This window comes from Sorex araneus, chromosome 3 (assembly GCF_027595985.1).
Source record: "Sorex araneus isolate mSorAra2 chromosome 3, mSorAra2.pri, whole genome shotgun sequence".
Lineage (NCBI taxonomy): Eukaryota > Metazoa > Chordata > Mammalia > Eulipotyphla > Soricidae > Sorex > Sorex araneus.
Genome location: NC_073304.1, coordinates 35,522,313 through 35,544,128, shown reverse-complemented (window position 1 = coordinate 35,544,128; position 21,816 = coordinate 35,522,313). Strand labels below are relative to the sequence as shown.

Genomic DNA, 21,816 nt, shown 5'->3' with positions numbered 1-21,816 from the left:
CAAACGAAGTAAACAAAACCTTCTCACCCCGAAGACTGGAAGTTAGAGAAAGACGACCTATTTGTTTCTGAATCAACCTCTGGATCTCAAAGGCTTATCTAGTAGCCAGCCCCCCCTGGTCCGGGGTGTTGTGAATGCTGACTTACGGCCTCTTTACTGATAAGGAAGGCAACATAAGTGATCTTCAGAAATAGTTCACACGTGGTTCCCAGGTTCTTGAAAAACCACAAGTGATTGACAAATGTTTTTGTTGTAGACACAAACTCAAGCCAACAGTTTATTTCCTTCCATCACACCCCAGGGCAGTACTGAGAAGCCTGAATGTAAAAGGAAGAGGGGGAGATGGGGCTGTCTGCTGTCCCCTGCCCCACCCCACACTTGCTCCCCTTTCTGATCTCATTTTTCTGATGTTAAGGGACTCAGGCTTGAGGAAAGAAGCTACTGACAAAAAGAACCTCTAGGAAAAAGGGCCCAGGGATGTGACTCAGTAGTTGAGCGCTTGTCCTGCAAGCAAGAGGCTGTTAATTTGATCCCTGGCACCACCCCACATCTCTGAGTGCCACTTGCACTTCTTTAGGTGCAAACTCTGGTGCCACAACCTGTATGCCACCCCTGAAGTCAGTAACAACAACTAGGAAAAGGAACAGGAGGGAAAAGATAATATCCATGGCCAGGGAAAACAGGGGTTAGGAGGACTGGTCAATGGTTGGAACTAACCACAAGTGTGTGTGGGTCTGAGGGTAGGTAGGATAGAGAAGAGACTGCTATGACAATAATAGCTGAGAATGATCACGCTGGACAAGATCTGAGGGTTAAAAGTATGTAAGGGATATTCTTAATATTCTTTCAGTATCACTTTTGCAAACCACAATGCCCAAAAGGAGAGAGAGAAAGAGAGAGAGAGAGAGAGAGAGAGAGAGAGAGAGAGAGAGAGAGAGAGAGAGGGGGGGGGGGGCGGGGAAGACAAGTGCCTGATAGAGAGCAGGCAGAGGGTGGGGGGTGGGGTTGATGGGAGGGAACCTGGGGACACTGGTTCTGGGAAATGTACACTGGTGGAGGGATGGGTGTTGGAATACTGTATGACTGAAATCCAATCATGAACAGTTTTGTAATGGCCTAAAAAAAAAATTGAAAAAAAAAAACTTCGGGAAGAGGCCCTCCACCACCACTCCTAGGTCACTGTCCTCTGTGTTGGTTACAAGCCTCACATTTTGCTCAGTTCAAGAAGACTGGGGGCCCTTGGCCCTTGAGAGGCAGTCTTATATGATTTTGCAAGTCACTGACCTTTATTCATTGTGCTCTGAGGAAAGGCAGAGTAAAGGGCCCTACTAGATTCAGCTTACAGTCACCTGGTAGTGGCAAATAGTTAAACAAACAAATCAGAAGGATAAGGCTCACAGGGTTTGCATTTGGGAGCCTTGGGTTTGATCCCTGGCACGGCAAGGTCCCGGAGCACTGCCAGGAGGAGCCCTCAAGCACTGTCAGTTGTCACTCCAAAAAACATAAATCAGGCTGGAACAATAGTACAGTGGGTAGGGCATTTGCTTTTCACGCAACCAACCTGGGTTCAGTCCCTGTCTTCCCACATGGTCCCCCAAGTACCGCCAGGAGTGATTCCTGAGTGCAAAACCAGGGGTAACTCCTGAGCATTGCCTCGTGTGGCCCCCAAATGAACAAATAAAAACAAATCAACAAAAATAAAAACAACACTCCAAGACCTAGTTCTGTTAAGATATATTTCATGTCATATGAAACACATATAACTTATAAAACAAACAAATATGCATGCTTGCCAGGAGTTGAATTTCCTGCTTTTGTGCTTACTCTCATATCTCTAAGTTGCAGTGCTTGTATGTGTGTGTGTGTGTGTGTGTGTGTAGTGAGGATGGCACCTCTTTTTACAGACATACATCTGGCATTGTTGCAGTCAGAACATGCTTGCTGTACTGGGGATCACAGCATCACTGCCAAGGCCTATTGGGCTATCAGGGATTTAAATTCATGACAATATGCCTGCAAGGCATGCCTTATAAGTCACTTAGCTATTTCTCTGGAGCCTTAGGTATACATCATTGTTTTCCCTCTTCATTGCTGATGAACATTTGCATTCTTTCTATCTCTTGGTTTTTATGATAAATGCTGCTTTGAACATTTGTGAATATATTTTTAGGGGACAGATTTTTTTTTCCTTTTGGGACATTTCTTAGGAGTAGAATAGTTAGGTCATTGGGTAAGTCTAGGTTTAACCTTTTGATCAGCTTCCAGCCTGCTTCAGCAGTGTATGAGGGTCCTAAATTCTCCATATAGTCAACACTTGAAATTTAAATTTTAGCCATCTTAGCAGATGAGAAATGACATTTCAATGTTTTGTTGATATGTATTTCCATCATGGCTAATGTTCAGAATATTTTCATGTGACTTCTTTGGGCAAAGTGTATTTAGATCCTTTGCCCATTTTATTATTGGTTTATTTGTCGGGGGGACATATCTGGCAGTATTCAGGACTTACTCCTGATTCTGTACTCAGGGATCACAAGGAACTATGTGCAGTATGGGGGATTTGAACCAGGGTTGGTCACAGGCAAGGCAAGAGCCTTACCTTCTGTACTATCTCTGTCTTTTTTGCTCATTTTAAAATTGGGGTTGTTTGCCTTTAATTTGCTTTTATTATTATTCCTACTTTAAGTTTTGGCCCATATTCAGCTGTCCTCAGGGCTTAACCAGGCTCTATACTCAGGGATCAGTCCTAGAGGGGCTCAGGGACCAAATGGGGCATCAGGGATTGAACCTGGGTTGGTAGTGTGCAAAGAAAGTGCTCTTCCAAACTGTACTATCTCTCCTGTCCCGATTCTGCTTTTACTGTTGTGGTATAGGTACTCTTTCTATAATCTAGATCAAGTACCATCTAAGCTTCTCACATTCTTTTTTGGGAGATGGGGGTTAGGGAAGCAGGGATTTGGGCCACACTCAGCAATACTCAGAGACTACTCCTTGTTCTGTGCTCAGGATTTACTCATGGCTTTGGGGTCAGGGATCACTCCTGGTAGTGCTCAGAGGACCATATGTGGACTGGGAATCTAACCAAGTTTGGCTGTATGCAAGGCAAATGCCTAACCCAGTGTGTCTAGTCTTGTCCTTCCTTCCTCCCATCCCTCCCTCCCTTCCTTCTTGGGTCACACCTGGCTATGCACAGGGGTTACTCCTGGCTCATGCACTCAGGAATTACTCCAGGTGGTGCTCAGGGGACCATATGGGATGCTGGGAATTGAACCTCGGTCGGCCGCATGCAAGGCAAACCCCATACCCGCTGTACTATCGCTCCAGCACCCTCATTCATTTTCTTACAGTGTGCTTTTCACTTTCTTGCAGTCCTTTAAAGAATAAAGGTTTTAACTTTCCATGAGCGGAACATAAGATGTTTAATTCATCTCTTTTTTTGTTTTTGCTTTTTTGGGGGTCACACCCAGCAATGCTTAGGGGTTACTCCTGGATTTGCACTCAAGAATTATTCCTGGCGGTGCTTGGGGGACCATATGAGATGCTGAGGATCGGACCTGGGTCGGCCGCATGCAAGGCAAACGTCCTCCCCGCTATGCTATTGCTCCGGCCCTCATCTCTCTCTCTCTCTCTTTTTTTTTTTTTTTTTTTTTTGCTTTTTGGGTCACACCTGGCAATGCATAGGGGTTATTCCTGGCTCTGCTCTCAGGAATTACTCCTGGTGGTGCTCAGGGGACCATATGGGATGCTGGGAATCGAACCTGGGTCGGCTGAGTGCAAGGCAAAACGTCCTACCCGCTGTACTATCACTCCTGCCCTCTTTTTTTCTTTTCTTGCTGGTGGCTCACACTTTGATAAATGTAGTTATGATGCAACTTGCATCTTGAAATTCTGGAAGCATTGAGATTTGAATGCATGGCAGGGCTTTTTTTCCTTTTTTTTTTCCAGTTTACCTTTGAAGGGGCTTTTTATCCAAGCTAGAGATTTCATCCCCCAAATCAGTCAGTCCCGGCCTGCCTCGGAGCTGGAAGCACAAAGCCCCAGGGGACCTTCCCAGTGCTTACATCCCCAACTCCTGAGGCCTACCACAATAGAGCAGCTGAAATGACAGTTTGGAAATGTCCTTTATTGTGAAAACTCAATGGCCTTTGTCTTTGGGATTTGAAATTTTGATGCAAGGGTTGGCAGCCAGGAGTGAGGCAGGGGGGCGGGGAGGAGAAAAGAAACCCTGCTGCTGGCTTCCCCATGAGTCATTTCAAACTCTCTCTGTTGTTTTGGTTTTCTCACTCATAAAACAAGAATATTTCCATCTCCACACCTCCGCGGGGGGGAATGCGAAGGTGAATCAATCTGTATTTGTTAGCGCACTTTGAGATCGTGGATGAAAGGCATGACTGGGGCACAGGCTATTATTATAATAATAAATGATTTAATAGCTGGGAGGGCGAGGCCACCAAAGCAAGAATCTGCAGGGGTATGAGCGAGAGAGGCTCACGCCGCGCAGTGCCGTGCAGGGGCTCTGGCCCAGTCTTAGCCCACACATCGAGAATAAAACATAGGTTTTACTCTCAGAGGTGAAACCGAGGACTCTCTCCAACAGGGTGGATTATTTCACCTGAATCCAGTAGTGCCTTCGCTATGTGATTTCTGCCATAAGGAAAGATCCCAATCTCTTAAGGAAATAAACTGTGCACCACAAAACCATGGAAAACAATGTGGGACATTGTAACCAAGTGCTGGGCTGAACAGAACAAGTATCTGAAAAGTCCAATGGATGGAGCTGAGTGGCCTTGTGTTGTTAGGAATCCCAGTGGTCCTGCATATGAGCTGTGTGGTCTTGTCTCAGTTGGTTCTGAGACTGCAACGGATCCCACAAAGGACTTGGAATAAGGGTGCGTGCAGCAAGCACTCTTAGAACAGGTGGCTCTGTAACCCTTCAGGCTCGGTTCTGGCTTGTTCTGTGACTTTGGCCAAGCGGCTGGGTGTTTCCTAAATCTCCACCCTTCCTGTAAATCGGTGGTCGGGATCCTAACTAGCCTACAGACTTCAGGGAGAAATCGTAACTCACCCACTAAATGAGTTCTCCTCACTCATAAGAGTGGGCTATTAGCACTCTTCTGCCCAGGTAGAGGAGTCATGAATGCCTGAAGCCAGGGACCTTCTTTGGAAGCATAAATTAAATGGAAGCGACTGAGAGTGATGCAGGAGCGGATTCCGCGGATGAGAGAGGAAAGCAGGGAGGAAGCAAGGCCGAGGCTGAACATGACCGTCCGCGCGGTGGCGGGGAGGGACCGAGTCGGTTCGCCTTCCCCTGCAGCCCGAACCAGGCAGGCTGTATTGGAAGAATCGCAGAGACTGTTTACCTTCGAGTCCCCTTCCGCAATCTCGACTTTCACCTTTCAGTCGCAGAGTGCCAGGGGGTGGACCAGGCCACGGCAGACCCTCCCTCGGCGAGGAATGTGGGTCCCGCTTCCTGCACCGTTGGGGAGCGAGGAACCCCGCTTTCTTTACCCCACCCTCCCGGGGATCCAGTTTCAAAGTCACCTGAAAGCCACTTCCTCCCGCCAGCTCCACCTCCCCTCTCTACAAATCACCTGGAACTTGTATTTGCCCGGAGCAGCTTTTGTTTTGATTTGGAAGCGCGCTCAACAAGCCGTTTACTATAAACACCGTCCTCACCCAGCACATCACACAGGCTCGGTGCTATCGGCGCTCCAGCCGCCTCCCACCAAAACTGCTCATAACGTTTAGCCCCAGAGACCTCTCTCGGGGTCCCTCGTGGGCTTCTCCCCTGCGGGGCGCAGGGCTCGCATCTTTCTAGGTTCTTTGCCCGGCGAATCATGCCGCGTTTTAAAAATAATCTGCTGCCTATGGCCCTCCCTCCACTGTCGGGGCGCGTGCAGTTAGTTCTCTGTGCCAGCGACTGCGTTCGAAGCAGCTGACGGGCCTTCTGGCTTCACTTTAGAGAAATGCAGTCCCCCTTTTCAGGACACAGGATATTGCTTCGTGTCCCCGACCCGCAAGAGTCTCTCTAGTGGAGCTTCCTCAAACAGCGGCTTGCTTGGCCTTTCGGGTCAGCTTCGCGGAAACTTGGGGTCCGTCGCCCCCACAACCCCCCTCCCGCCCCGTAGAGGGTCGCGGGCCCGAGCTTCGGTGCAGAATTCAAGACGTGCCTCTCTAACTCAGAAAAGCCAAGGTGACCTGCTCGGGTAGACCCGGGCCTTCCAAAGCTAGGTTCCAAACGAACTTCCCTTTGCTGTTCACGAGGATGCTTTGAGCCGCCCCCCGCCGTGCTCAGGTGGGTGGCGGGGCTGCGGAGGGAGCGGGGGGAGGGGTGGCAGGTCTGTGACATCGGTGTGAACGCCCCCCTCGCCCCCCACCACGACCACGGCCACGACCACGTGGGCCTTGCTGTCTTGCCGCGGAGGGGGCGGGGATGGCAGGTCTGTGACACCGGTGTGACCACCGCCCCACCACGTGGGCCTTGCTGTCTTGCAACTCCGGAGCTGCATGAGGCTCCTCGCCGGCGTTAATCATTAGCCGCGCACCCGTGGCGCCGCGGCCGCCCCGGTATCCCCCCCCCCCCCACCCCTCTGGAAACAGTCGAGCGCCCATAGCAGGATTCCAGCGGCGGGCCCAAGTCTCCACCCACTGGAAAAATTCCTGGCCCGCCCCGCCCGCCGCCCTCCCTCCCGCGGCCGCTCGGGCTCGGCCCCGACTTCCTGCCGAGCGCTGGGAAGCCGCGCGCGCTGGCTGGGGTCCCCGGGGGCCCGCCTTGGCCCCGCGCCGCGTCCCCTGCAGCCGGAGCGGCCGGAGTGGGCGGGAGCAGCCCGCAGGCTCGGCGTCTGCCCGACAGCGACTTTCAAACGCGCGCCCGCGTCGCCGCGGCGGGCACCTGGGCAGCCGAGCGCCGCGAGTGCGGGACCCGCGGGGCGGCGACGGCTCGGTGAGTGCCCTCTCGGTTTCGCCCTGTCCACCGGGCAGGGCCGCCCGCGCCGTGGCCGTGCCGACCCCCCTCCCAGCCCTCTCGGGGCGCCGCCTCGGCCCGTGGTGAGCCTTGGGGGGGCCCCCCGAGCGGTGCTGCCGGAGCGCGGGAGGGCTGTGCCAGGAGCCGTTTGCTGTCCTTTGGCCCCCGCCGGGGAGAGAACAAAAGGCGCGAAGGCGCGGGGTGGCTGCGAAAGGCGCAGTTTAAAACCCGGAGCCGCGCTCTGGCCCCGGCGGGGTGCACGTTGCCGGGCCGCGACCCCACCGAGCCCCTGGTCCCGGGACCCCCTCCAAGGCGCCAGCAGCCTGGCCCTGCTCGGTGCCACCCTGGACCGGGACCCAGCCCTGGGACTCTGGGCTCGGGGGCTGTATTGTGGGAAATGCGCGGTCGGGGAAGCAATGTACCCCCACCGACCTCGCCCGAAATCGGTTGGGTCCCATTTTTCTCATCCGCCGCCGTTGGCCGGGAAAGCCAGAACCCTGCAAGCTGGAGCGTCCCGAAACGTTTGTAAGGTGACGACGTTAAACTCCTTGGTGTCGCGTTTGAAAACAAAAGGAAGAACGGAGTGAGAAATGTAATGAAGCGAGCCTGGAGAGGTGTGGCTTGCGGATGGGGTGGGGTGGGGTGAAGTGAGGGGGTTCGTGGCCGCTGGAAGAGTTTATTTCTTGAAGTCTCTGGCTAAGCTGTTGGCAGATGACGGGGCCTGCCGCCTGTCCCACGGCGCCCCCAGGAAGCGACCCAGACAGCATCACCCTACAGGGAGTCCTGGAATGGGGCTTCCCAGAGTCCCTAGCCATGCCTCTGCATGCAGCCCAGTCACACTGACATTGCCCAAGAAATAATAAGCAGGGAGCAGTAATGACAGCCCAGAGAGGGCTCCCCGTGGAAGACCGGCCTCCCTGCCTGCCTCACCTTCAGGAAAAGTGCCTGTGCAGCTGCTGGGGCTGAGACCGGAGTCCATTCAGGTGACTGCGCCCCAACCAGCAGGAAATTGAGAGAGTGAGAATCTGAAGGAAAGGTGGACCCTTTCTTTCTGTGCTTTGATCTTTCCCCGTGATATCCCTGGGCACTTCGTCCCCTGCACTGACTGGGAATCCTCCTTCCGGTCCCCTCTCCTTCTCTCCTTGTCCTGGGGGGTGGGGCAGAGGGGCAGGCTGGGGTATATACCAAGACCAAATAGCTCACTTGGTGGAGTGGTTAGTTTCAAAGCTGGGGAAAGGAGGTGGGGGCCTTCTGCTGTCTTTATTATTAGAGCGGTTTTGCTGGGAGAGCCTGGAGAGCACTGGTCTCCGAGTCCAACATGACTTTTTGCTTATGATTGCATCCTGGCTCTACTGAAGTAGCTCAGAGATTGGCAGCTGGCTGGGTAGAGAAACGTGCTGAACACGTGCTTCGCAGACAGGAGGCCCAGCAACGTAGTCAAAGAGTGCTGCCAAGAGTACCCTTGAACACTGAGCACCATTGGGTGTGTTATCCCCAAATCAAAATCAATAAGTAAATTGGCGATGGTCTGGGGTTAGAAGACTCCTCTGAGCCCATTGTATGTTATGCACATCAGCAGAGTCTAGGGCTGAAAGGAGACTTAGAGGCTTGGTTTCTGTTGGCCAATAAGAACAGTAACTCAGATTTCCATATGTTATCTAACTACTTTGGCTGTCACCATCTGGGTAAGCCTCCTCTCTTTTTGGACTCAGTTTTCACTTGAGTAAAGTGGGTGCTCTGCATAGAGGCTTGTACAGATCAGACGAAGACATATTCGTGGAATGCTCCGTCTTGTGAATGATACAAAATAAAGATTCACTGTCGCTTCGAGAGGGCCTCCAGAGCTGTATAATTACTGAGCGTGGCCTATGGGTGCCACCAAGACCAGGAGCCAGTGGTGGAAGCTTTTTTCTGCTGCACCCCTGGCCTGTAATATCTCAGTGGCAGAGTAAACATTTGCCTTACCAAGTCCACAGTTCTCACAGGGCCCTGGTGTTTACACTGGAGGAGGCCAAAGGCCATGGCCTAAGGGATGACCTGGGCTGCAGGACAAGGGATTATGTTCCAGATGTTTTGGTTTGCTCTTTCATCTCTGCTCCCTACCAGAAACTTGTGAGGGCTCTGGTGTGCGCCTGTGTGTGTGTGTGTGTGTGTGTGTGAGAGAGAGAGAGAGAGAGACAGACAGACAGACAGACAGACAGACAGACAGACAGAGACAGAGACAGAAAATCAGAGACCTAGAGAGAGAGAGAGAGAGAGAGAGAGAGAGAGAGAGAGAGAGAGAGAGAGAGCGAGCTGTTGCCACAGCCCAGACTGGGCTCTGACCTTGGAGCCATCTAGAGATTATCTCTTGTGCTGGAGGTTGAGGGCGCTGCCATTGAGGGTGCTGCCTTTGTACGTGCACTGGGTGCTGTCTTAGCTCTTCTGCTTCCTTCCCAGGCCCCTTACTCTGTCCCGCTTCTCTGGCCAACTGTGTGTCCATAGGCCTTTGTTCCAGGGCTAGAGCCCGCCTTCCCCAGGAGAAACGCTCTGTCTGGAGCTCTGGCAGCTGGAACTTACTACTGCCAGCAGGAAGGCACCACTGGGGTCTGCACGGGGCACCTGGTGGACCCTCATTTCCTCTTGTGAGGCTCATCTTGGGGCTCCCAATTAGCCTTTGGCCATATTTGCCCTTCTCTTACTTCTCCTTTCTTTTCTGAATTGTTTGAGTCTACTTTTTCTTTCTATCTCTACCCATTGCTTGTTCTATTTGAAAGTATTCATTCAGTGCTTATCTGACCTTGTAGAAATGGGAACTGTAGAAGATATAAGCAGTGAACAAAATATGCACCCATTGAATTCGTGGGACTAACTGGTTGGGGGGGAGATGGTAAACAAGACAGACACTTGTGTAGAAAGCACATTAGTGCTAGAGGTGGATACTTTGGGAGGCAGACATGCAGGGGAAAGGAGTGAGATGTTATAGATGGGAGGCCTGGGAAACTTCCCCAAAGAAGGGCTGTAGGAGGTAAGGCCTACAGGAGGAAGTACTTGCCTTCCTCCCTGATTTCTCTTTCTCAGAATTCAGTTCCAGCAGCACACTGCAGCAGTGAGAAGCAAGATTTGGTGTTAAATGCTCCTGGTGGATGCCCAGGGCTCCCATCTGAGCTTAAAACCTTGTTAGCCCTGTGGGGCTGTGCTCCTTTGAGCTAGTTTTTCTCACCTATAAAATGGAGTTAGTCATCCTTTTTACCACCTCTGGTATCGTGAGAATCAACTGAGATAACCTCTGTCAAATCTGAACACAGTCTATCGAAGGGTTCAATAAACAACTGCCTCTTTTTTCCTACTGGATTTTGCAGGGTGGCCCAAGGCCATTTAATGCCATGTCTCTCCCCATTGCCAAGGACACTAATAGCAAGCTTTCTTTCTCAATTATTACACAAGACTGGGGAATCTGAGAGAGGTGAAAAGAACCCGAGTGAAAGCAAACCTTCTAGTTAGCAGTACTTTTCTAGTCTTTTCTCCACTCCTAATAGTTAAGGATGCAGGACGAGGAGCTGGAGAAATGGCTTAAAGGGCTGAAGTGCCCGCAGAGGCCCTGGGTTTGATTCCTGGCACTGCATGGTCCTCTTGGCACTGTGGGGTTGCCATGGTGCCTTTCCCGGTGCTGCTGTGTTGAGCAGGAACAGGTTGATTCTCACCAGGAGTGGGCCCCGAGCACAGCCTGGGATAGACCCCTTGTCCTACTCCAGAATGATGAGGGAGTCCAGGTGTGTGTTGCCCTCCCTGGTGAGAGGGTAGCTGGGGGCAGCCTTGATCTTCCCTGGCTGTGGATCTCTCTGCTTCCAACCAGCCCTGATGAGTCACAATTTTGACCCTGAACTCTTACTCCGCCTGTCTTGGGCTAACTTTCTGTCCCTGCCCACAATGTCAAATGCGTAAGTCGTGCTTCATTGGTGGGTGGGGAAACTGAGGGTCTAGCCAAGGCCAGGCAGAGGCTCTGGAAAGCTTCTCTAAGGAAGATCTGTGAGGTGGCAGAAAAATTCTGAGGGAGAGTCTGAGACAGCTCGGATAAGTTCCCTAAAGGGGCCGCTGAAGACCAGAATTGGGAGCCCCAGAGTGGAATGGACAGGCTCTATCAGAGCTTCGTGTCTGACCACACCCCAGGGCTCAACTCTGCTCTGCTTCCACCAGCTGATCGAGGAGTCTCTTCCGCTTTCTGCTGGAGCCTCCTCGGACCTCAGGGAGGGGCTGATCTGAAGGGCTTCTGGCAGGGTTGTGGTGCGCTGTGGTTGGTGCGCGGTTTCCGGGGTGGGGGCTGGGGCTGGGGTGGGGTGGCCCTGCCCTGGCTCCGGAAGCAGGACTGGCTGTGAAGAGTGAGGCCCAGGGAAGTGGTCATCAGCCTAACTGCCATCCCCTCAACCTGCCGCCCCTCTGCCCTCTAGGGCCCCAATGAGTACACTGGGCAGCCAGGCTATCTCTGTAATGAAGGAACTTTCTAGGTTTGAAGACCCAGTAAGACGATAAATAATCTGGCCCTCCGAGGAATTTGCACAAAAGGTTCTGAACAGTCCAGGCATTCGGTGGACTGGGCTTGACCTGAAGTCAGAGGTGGGGCAAAACAATCTGGCAGGCCTCTGATTCTTACCTGAGGAGGCCTGGAGAAAGGAAGCTGCCTTCTGAGAGAAAGGCTGCCCTGTTCACTGCTCTCTGCTCTGGGTTTGGACGCTCTGGAGGCAGGAATGGGGCTCACTCGCCTTTGCTCTCCTGCAGAGCCCTGGGAAGAGTCAAAAGTGACATCAGGGGTGGGATGAGGTGCTGGGGTCCTATCCTGAGAGTTATCTGGGCTTAGAGGTCTCTCCTGTTCTAGTTTTTGCACCCCGAGACCTGGGGGATCAGTGCAGAAGTGGGGGGTCAAGCCCAGCCTGGGGGTGGCTATTGTCATCTGGGAGGATGGCAAGGGAGAGGAGGAGCCAGAGCCAGCCAGACTTTTCGGGGTTTTTTTTTTTTCTCTTCTTCTTCTGGTTTTTGGGCCACACTAGGCAATGCTCAGGGTTCACTCCTGGCTCTGTACTCAGGAATCAGTCCTGGCTGCACTGGGGGACCATATGGGGTGCTGATTATTGAACCTGGGTAGAGGCAATGCCCTTCCTTTTGGCCTTTGGGGAGGGAACCTGATTTAAGCTCAAGAAAAGGACTGCACACAGGAACAGTGGTGTGAGGATCCAGTGGGTGGATGGTGTGTGTGTGTGTGTGTGTGTGTGTGTGTGTGTGTGTGTGTGTATGGTTTGTAGCTTGGGGGCGGAGGGAGGGACGGATGGTGCACAGTTTGAGGGGACTGGAAGCTGCTGTGATTATTGTTGGAGTCTGACTAAAAGTTGAAGGAAGGAAGCAGAAACTTGAAGTCTGAGAACAGATGACAGGATTCTAAGAGGAGTCTCCCCCTTCACCCCTTCGTTTTCTTCCCTGTTTCTCTCTCCCCTCCCTCTCCTTGAGCAATAAAGCTAGTGTTGAAAAGGGAACTAGCATGACTTCAGCCTCCTCTATGCTGTATGCAGCAACTATAGGCAGCTTCTGTGGTGGCTAGTGCAGGATTCCGGTGAAGTTTATTGCATAAGTAAAACCCTGTAGCGTGATAAAGCTTTAGGCACTGAAGAAATTTGCATGCTCTTCACAAATGTCCTACTTTTGCCCTCAGAAGGTAAGATTCTTAACAAGCAATGGGGGCTGGAGTAATAGCACAGTGGGTAGGGCATTTGCCTTGCATGCGGCCGGCCTGGGTTCGATTCCCAGCATCCCATATGGTCCCCTGAGCACTGCCAGGAGTAATTCCTGAGTGCAGAGCTGGGAGTAACCCCTGAGCATCCCCGGGTGTGACCCAAAAAGCAAAACAAAACAACAAAAAAATTCTTAGAAGCAAACCTGTGCTCAGCTACTGTGCCTGAGGGCAGGGTTCCTTCTGTCTGGGAAAGTGGAAAGCCTAGTTCAGGCCCCCAAAGTGCACAGCAAGGTGAGCGTATTGTCTTGGTCATAGTTCCTCCTCTGACATGTCCCATAATACATCGCAATGCTTTTTCTCTCCCTGTCAGAACTCCGCTGCCACGCTTATCTGTTCACAGCCAAGAAATAGATCCGCTGGGGTCAACTTCCTACGTCTTCTTTACTCCAGCCCCTTCAGACCCTGTTTAACTTGCATTTCATTTTATTTTGGGGGGTCTCTTGCTCAGGGATCACCGTGTGTGTGTGTGTGTGTGTGTGTGTGTCTGTGTGTGTCTGTGTGTGTCTGTGTGTGTGTGTGCACTTCCTCAAACCAGAAAATCAAATCAGGGTCTCTTGCACGCAAAGCATACTCTTCATCTTTTTGCACTCTGGTCTCTATAATTTATGTATTTGGTTTTGGGGGCACACCTGACAGTGCTCAGGGATTACTCTGGTAGGTACTGGGTGCGGGGGCATGTGATGGCCTTAAACCTGGGCTGCCTCTCTGCAGAGCAAGTGCTCCAATCCAGTGAGCTATTCCTCCAGCCCTCTCTTTAACTCTTATTTTATTTTATTATTTTGGCTTTGCGGCCGCACAGCAGTGCTCAGGGTTTATTCCTGGCTCTGCTCAGAGATCACTCCTGTTGGGCTCAGGAGAACTATATGTGGTTCCTGAGAGAGATCTAACCCCAGTTACCCCTGTGCAAAGCAAGCACCCTACCCGCTATACTATCTCTCTAGTACCCCCTTTAACTCTTAAATGTGAGTGGTGTTATTCTGTTTCCAAGCCCCTGCTGATAAGAAGCAGTGAAGGGAAGTATGAAGAGAGGCAGAGAGTAGTGGAGCCCAGTGCAGTGAGGATGGGCTCACCATGTGCGCGTGCAGGGGACTGGTGGGGCACATGACCCTGAGAGTATTGTCATTTCGATAATTGATGTTTTGTTGGTAATTGTGACCTGAGCCATTGAGAAAAGGTTAAGTTATGGTTCCAGGAAAGCAGGGCAGGAAGTGTAGAAGATTTGAAAAAGATTCCTAGCCCATGTGACTAAATTTTGAACAAAGCGTTGATACCGAATCACCTTCTCATTAAGGCAAGCGAAGGAGGATTGCCCACAAGCACAGAGGAGGAAATCGGGTCCCCGATAGGATGGGGCACTTGTTGGGCATCATCCAGCTACAACATGAGTGACAGGAGTGGCCTGAACTCACTCACGGCGTGGCTCTGCTGGGCCTGGTTCGAGACCTAGGGCCTCTGCAAGAGGACCGACTTCATGCTCAACTTTGTCTACACATAGTGCAGCAGTCCCAGTGTCACTGTGTACAGTAGAGCTAGAATGGGTCCAAACTCAGCTCAGCACCCCTCCCAAGCTGGTAGCCAGTTATACCGTGGGCTCTGGCTTCAGTGGCACAGGCTCTCTCTATTTGCCTTTGAAGTTCCTTTCTGGGAGCCACATAGCACTTTGCCCATGAATGAACAGGAGGAGCTGCCGTCTGAGCACCAGGCCTCGTTGTCGGTTTTGACGCTATGCATGCATCCCTGGTGCTGAGGGATGTCCAAGTGACCCCTGCTAGGACTCTCTCCAGTAAAAAGTTTAGGCAGAGAGAGCGAGAACTCAGCAGTCAGGAGTACGGACCTGGCATGCACCAGGGCCCGAGTCTGAACCCCAGTACTACATGCTCCCTCAACCCTTTGGGTAGGGCCCTGGAGGCCCCTGGGCTTTGCTAGGTGTGACCTTGCTGGCCCGCAGCACTGCTGGCCCTGATCATTGAAACGTTTGGCTTTGGTTGACCAAGTATGACCAGGAATGTCTTCCCCCACCCCACCTACTTCCTACCCCCTACCCCCTGCCCTTCTCTTGGTACTGTTTGGAAGATGCCCCCCTCCCTCCACCATAAAACCCAGAAGGAATAAAATTAAAATTTTATCCAGGTATATCATGTGTCAAGTGGTGATAACTTTTTCACAGAGGGGCGGAGATTTCTGCTGATGTCCTCTGGTCCTCTGTTGAACTCATAGAGACAGAATGTTCCAGAGGTGGTGGAAACTTCCTTTGTTTTTAATTTTTTTTCACTTGATCCCTTTTTCTTTTCTCCCTGCCCAGAAGTAACTTTCTCCTGAATGTAGTATTTACCATTCCTATGCATAGTTTTATACTTTTACATCTGTTTTAGTTTTCACATAGTGTCATGTTGAGTGTGGGCTTCTTGAACTTGTTATTTTCAGTCCAACTCTTTTGGTCTATAGATTTATCCATCTTTATGTCTTGTTTATTCTTCTTAACTGTTCTGTGGTGTTGTTTGTATGATCATGCTGCGGTTCTCTGCTAATGGTTATATAGATAGTTCCATTTCTCATTATTGTAATTGCAGTATGTGTGTGTCAGCAGTGAAATTACTGGGCTATAAATTGGTTTTTTTCATATAAAGTCATATAGACTATGTAACCAATTGATATTCTTATCAGAAATAGGAGAGATTCCATTTTACTAATGTTTATATTGTGGTTTTTAATCTGGATGATATAAGATGATATTTAAAAATTAAAATAGGGGCTGGAGAGATAGCACAGCGGGTGGGGCGTTTGCCTTGCACGCGGCTGACCCGGGTTCAAATCCCAGCATCCCACATGGTCCCCTGAGCACGGCCAGGGGTGATTCCTGAGTGCAGAGCCAGGAGTAGCCCCTGTGCATCGCCAGGTGTGACCCAAAAAGAAAAAAATAATAATAATAATAAAAAAATTAAAATAGACCTGAGATGTGGTTTGGTGCTAGAATATCTGCCTTGTAGGCATGAGCTATGGTTTGATTCCTGGCATCATTCCTCATGCCTAGTTTGATCCCTGGCACTACCATCATGAACCCTGGCACCACAAATGTGACCTCGAGTGCACTGCAACCAAATATGTGTCTACATCACAAACAAGTGTGTGATCTCTAGACATTGTAATAGCACAAGGGAAGAAAAAGAGGAAATTTGTCTTTTTAAAAAAAAATAGCACTTTGGTTACTGTAGGGACGTGCACTTTTCATATTTATTGGCCATCTGTATTCATTACTCTAAGTCTTTGTCCTATTTGTTAAAATTTTTGTAATTATCATTATATACAAAATTTTTGGGTTTGGACTTACTCTGGTCATGCTCAGGGGTTACTTCTGGCTCTGCACTCAGGAATTACTCCTTGTGGGACATGGGGGACATTGTGGGGTGCCAGGGATTGAACCCTGGTCAGTCATGTACAAAGTATGTGCCCTGCATGCTGTACTATTGCTCCAGCCCCCTGTGTTAAAAAATTTAAAACCAGGTAATATATCTGTCCATAGCACTCATTTTAAAAAGAAATGATGGTGACACCTGCCACATCTGACCTTGAGGTTATCAGATTCCTACTCTGCAATCTGTTAGCAATTCTTGAGGACTTTTTTCACAGAATTTCAGTTGCCGTGTCTTTTGGGGTAAGGCTGGTGGGATGGGTTTGGGGTCACTCCCCCGTCCCCCCATGATCAGGGTTTATTCCTACCTGACTCTGCTTGGGGACATTCCTGGCAGGGCTCAGAGGACCACATGCAGTGTCAGATATCTAACTGCAATCTTTTTTTTTTTTTAATTTGCTTTTTGGGTCACACCCAGTGATGCACAGGGGTTACTCCTGGCTCTGCACTCAGGAATTATTGCTGGTAGTGCTCAGGGGACCATATGGGATGCTGGGAATCAAACCCGGATCTGCCACGTGCAAGGCAAACGCCCTACCCACTGTGCTATTGCTCCAGCCCTCTAACTGCAGTCTTGGGCTGACATTGCAAGCCCTATTCTGGCCTTTATGTGCAGCCATGGCTGAGAACCTCTTAGCCTTATAAGATGGAGCTGATTTTACTTTTTTCCAGAGAAATAGCCAAGTTTTCCAGGACTAGTTATCAAGTAGTTTATAGTTTTTTCCCCCGCTGACTTCTTGTGTTTAAGATTTGATTGATAGAATTTGTTTATGTTTTGGGGTCACTCCCAGCAATGCTCAGGGCTTACTCCTGGCTCTGTGCTCAGGCATCACTTCTGGCAGTGCTCAGGGAAACATTTGCAGTGCTGGGGGTTGAACCCAGATTGGTTGTGTGCCAAAGAAAGTGCCTTACCCCTTGTTCTATCTCTCCAGCCCATGATTTGATTCATTTTTTAAAATCATTTTTGTTTGGCACCTCCTCAAAGATTTGATTGACATAATTTTATTGTGATATTTAATACATCTTAAAATTTACTCATATAAAGTCTATATATATATATAGTCAAGTGGTTTTTCATATAGACACAGGTTGGGCAACCTTTGCCACTAATCATTTTTTTTTTTTGTGGTATTTTGGGCCACACCCAGCAATGCTCAGGGGTTACTCCTGATTCTATACTCACACTCAGGAATTACTCCTAGTGGTGATGCTGAGGGGACCACATGGGATGCCAGGGAGATATCGAACCCAGGTCAGCTGTGTGCAAGGCAAACCCTCTGTTCTATTGCTCCAGCCTCACCTCCCGCTAATCTTAGAACAGAAATCCTGCAGTCATTTCCCCATTTCCAGTCCACATTCATCTACTTGTGATTTCTGTGAATTTGCCTGTTCTGAGCGTCTCAAATATATGAATGTATGCAATGTGTGTTGTGACTGGTTTCACTTAGCAGAGTACTTCCAAGAGTCTTCATGTGGTTTCATGGTGTCAGTTTCACTTTCTTAACTCTTTTTATTGCCAAATAATATCTGATTGAGTGGATACTCTCCATTTATTTATCCAATTTCAACTGATGAGCATTTGAACTGGCTCTACTTTTTGGCTACTAACAGTAAAACCCTTATGGACATTAGGTACAACTTTTTGTGTGGATGTTCTCATAGTTTTATACCTAGTAATAGAATTTTCAGGTCATATGACATAACATAGATATGTGGAACTTTCGGAGAAACTGCTAAATTGTTCTCCACACAGACTTAATTATTTTAAATTCTTAGCAGTATAAGAATTCTAGTTTCTGTACATTTTCATGAACATGTTAATGACCTTCCTGGTGAGTATAAAGTGGTATTAATTGTGGTTTTGATTTGCCTTTCCCTAATGATTAGTAATAGTATCTTTTCAGTTGTTCCATTAATACATGCCAGCCAGTCTTGGTAACTAGAGCTCTGTAATCATTTGTAAATTGGAAACTGTGTCTTTCAAATTTGTTCTTTGCAGGATTCCTTATTTTTCCATGTGAATTTTAGGATCAAATTGTTAGTTTCTGCAAATTAAAAAAAATCACATGGGACTTTGGGCTGAGTCATGAGATTGGTTTGGCAATTATTGCTATTGAGCACTGATAAGTGTTCTGACCTATGAATGTTGGATTTTTTCCATTAATTCAGTTATTTTTATTTCTTTCAACAGTGTTTTGTACTTTCCAGTACATTAATATCACATGCTTTTTGATAAATATATTCTGAAATGTGTTGTGCATTTTGCTGCTATTATGAAATAGTATTGTTCTGCTTTTTGATTTTTTTTTTTTTTTTTTTTTTTTGCTTTTTGGGTCACACCCAGCGATGCTCAGGGGTTACTCCTGGCTCTGCACTCAGGAATTACTCCTGGCAGTGCTTGGGGGACCATATGGGATGCCGGGGATCGAACCCAGGTCGGCCGCGTGCAAGGCAAACGCCCTACCCGCTGTGCTATCGCTCCGGCCCCCTGCTTTTTGATTTTTTTTCTTTTTTTGGGGGGGACCACACCCAGTGAAGCTCAAGGTGTATTCCTGGCTCTCTGTTTAGGGATCATTGCTGGTGGGACTCAGGGAACATTATGTGATGCCTTGGATTAAACCTAGGTTATCTTCGTTGAAAGGCTGTCACCCTCCTCGCTGAACTATCTCTTCAGACCCTTACTTTCACTTTTGTTAGTTCACTACTACTAGACTAAGAAGGCAATTTTGTGTGTTCTTATGTAGCACTGTTGTCCCGTTGCTCATTGATTTGCTCGAGCAGGCATCAGTAACGTCTCCATTGTGAGACTTGTTACTGTTTCTGGCATATCGAATACGCCACGGGTAGCTTGCCAGGCTTTGCCATGCGGGCAGGATACTCTTGGTAGCTTTTATGTATTGACATTATAATTGGGTTTTTTTGTATGTTTGTTTTTGTTTTGGGGCCACACCCAGCGATGCTCAGGGGTTACTTCTGGCTTACTTACAGGGGTTACTCAGGAATTAGTCCTGGCAGTGCTCAGGGGACCATATAGGATGCTAGAGATTGAACCCTGAATGGTTAAATGCAAGGCAAATACCCTATCCACTGTACTATCTCTCTGGTCCCTGATGTTTAAGTTTGTCTTGCTGCTGACCTCAGTTTTGTAGATATCTATAGGATTTTCTATAGATAAGATCATGTCACCTGTGAAGAAAGTCTTTTTTCCTTTATAGCTTGGGTGTCTTATTATTTATTTATCTTGCCTTACTGCTTTGGCTAGAACTCTACATAATGTTGAATATAAGAGGTTATGAAGGGACATTCTTATTTTATTCTTGATCTTGGGAGGAAACCAGTCTTCATTACGTATGAGGGCCTGTGGGTTTTTTGCTTATTTGTTGGGCCACACCTCTAGTGCTTAGGGCTTACTCCTGGCTCTGTGCTCAGGGATCATGCCTGTTGGGAGTCAGGGGACCATATATGGTGTTGGGTATCAAAATCAGGTTGGTCTCCTGCAAGGCAAATGTGCTTTGCTATTGCTTTGGCCCCCTGTGGGTTTTAGAAGCTATTATTTAAATGGTTAGGAACGTTCCTTCTATTCTTAGTTTGTGTAGCAATTTTATCATGGAAAGATGTTAGATTTTGCCAATTTTTTTCTGGAATTTTGTACTTTATGAATCATTTTCATTGCTTTGGGGGAATGTTAACCCTAGCTTGTATTTTCAGGACAAATCCTTAAGGTTAGAGAGTGTACTCATTATTGTTATTTTTTAAAAAATTCTTGCCAGATTAAATTAGTAGGGTTTTGGTTTGTTATTTGGGCCACCCCTGGAGATGCTCAGGGATCACTTCTGGAGGGCTTGATAGACCATATGGGGTGCCAGGCATCGAACCTGGGTTGGCTGTATGCAAGGCGTTATACTGTCTCTCTGACCCCAATTTGTTAGTAATTTTGTATCTATAAGAGATAGTGTATTGAACTTTCTTTTCTTGTGATGTCAAGTTTTGATATCAGTATAATGTTATAGAATGCTTTGGGAAGTACTCTTCTTTGTTTTCGGAAAGTATGAAGAATTTATGGGGCCGGAGCGATAGCACAGCGGGTAGGGCGTTTGCCTTGCACGCGGCCGACCCGGGTTCGATCCTCAGCATCCCATATGGTCCCCCAAGCACCGCCAGGAGTAATTCCTGAGTGCAAAAAAAGCAAAAAACAAAAAAAAAAAACAAACAAAAAAGAATTTATACGAGTCCTTTTTTAAATGTCTGGCAGAAATCACAGGAAAATCAACTAGTCTAGTACTTGTTTCTCAGTTGGAAATTTTTTTTATTTTGCTTTTTGGGTCACACCTGGCGATGCACAGGGGTTACTCCTGGCTCTGCACTCAGGAATTACCCCTGGCTGTGCTCAGGGGACCATATGGGATGCTGGGATTTGAACCCGGGTCGACCTCGCAAACGCCCTACCCGCTGTGCTATCTCTCCAGCCCCTCAGTTGGAAATTTTGAATTATTAATTCAGTCTCTTGTTAATAGGTCTCTTCTGATTTTGTTTCTTTTTGAATTAGTCATTGGTTTGTACTGTTGCAGGAACTAAGTCTATTTCAAAAACCTTAGTTTTCTAATTCATTCGCATATTGTCTTTCCCTCCCTCCCTCCCTCCCTCCCTCCCTCCCTCCCTCCCTCCCTCCCTCCTTCCTTCCTTCCTTCCTTCCTTCCTTCCTTCCTTCCTTCCTTCCTTCCTTCCTTCCTTCCTTCCTTCCTTCCTTCCTTCCGTTTTTTAGTGATTGCAGTGGAATAACTTGCCCATCTTTACATCTTTATTTAAAAAATTTTTTCTTTACATCTTTTAAAAAAATTTGATTTAACCTACTCTGTACAATGATATGCAGCTCAATTTATTCTAAAATTATTATTTGGGGGAGCAGGGGTAAGATTACACCCATGTTTGAACAGCAGCTTGTTCCCTCGTCTCTAACACTGACCCTAGTGATCACTGCCTCTCCTTCGGGACATGGCCCTCACTTCGGTTTCACTTCGTGTTCTATTCTTTTTTACTCTCTCTTTTTAAAAAACATTTTATTTATTTATTGCCTTTTGGGATCACACCTGGAGATGCTCAGGGGTTACTTATGGCTCTGCACTCAGGAATTACCCCTGGCATTGTTCGGGAGACCATATGGGATGCTGGGGATTGAACCCAGGTCAGCCGTGTGGAAGGCAAACACCCTACCCACTATACCGCACTCCCCCGTCCCCCGCCCGCATGTCCTGTTCTTTGGTCCCTCATCCCCTGCAGTTCCCCTTCATCCCCAGGAGACCCCACATACAACCTGCTCTTGGACCCTGCTACTTCCTAATGTAAATATCTTAAAAGCAAAATATTTTCAAAGTACACTTATTGGCAATGATGATCATGTGTGTGTGTAGAGGAAACGATTGGGTTTTTTTTGGAATTTTTTTTTTAAATAGTATTTAATGTCTAGCTGCTGCTTAGCATATTCAAGCCTTACATTCTCAAGCCTTCTGTACCCAACAATGTCAATATTCCCCAGTCATATTTTTTCATGCTTTATCTTCTTTATAACAATTAACAAGAAATATATTAGCCAGTTTTTTTTTTGTTTTTTGTTTTTGCTGGGGGTATTGTTTATTGTTTTAGGGTCATACCTGATAATGCTCAGGATTTACTCCTGGGTCTACA

General features: G+C 48.5%; 1 protein-coding gene across 10 annotated transcripts in view; it reads left to right on the top strand.

Moving 5' to 3' along the window:
- The first annotated feature begins 6,276 nt into the window (after positions 1-6,276).
- The window catches only part of PLEKHG3 (pleckstrin homology and RhoGEF domain containing G3), a 43,375-nt gene continuing 27,835 nt past the window's right edge, over positions 6,277-21,816 (top strand). For 8 of the 10 annotated variants that reach the window (XM_012933618.2, XM_055132781.1, XM_055132784.1 and 5 more), the window contains exon 1: positions 6,716-6,943. The gene's annotated coding sequence lies outside the window, so the exon portion shown is untranslated. Of the gene's footprint in view, positions 6,296-6,715; positions 6,944-7,710; positions 7,948-21,816 lie in introns of those variants that run through there. The other 2 variants (XM_055132778.1, XM_055132775.1) reach the window with 2 other exon arrangements.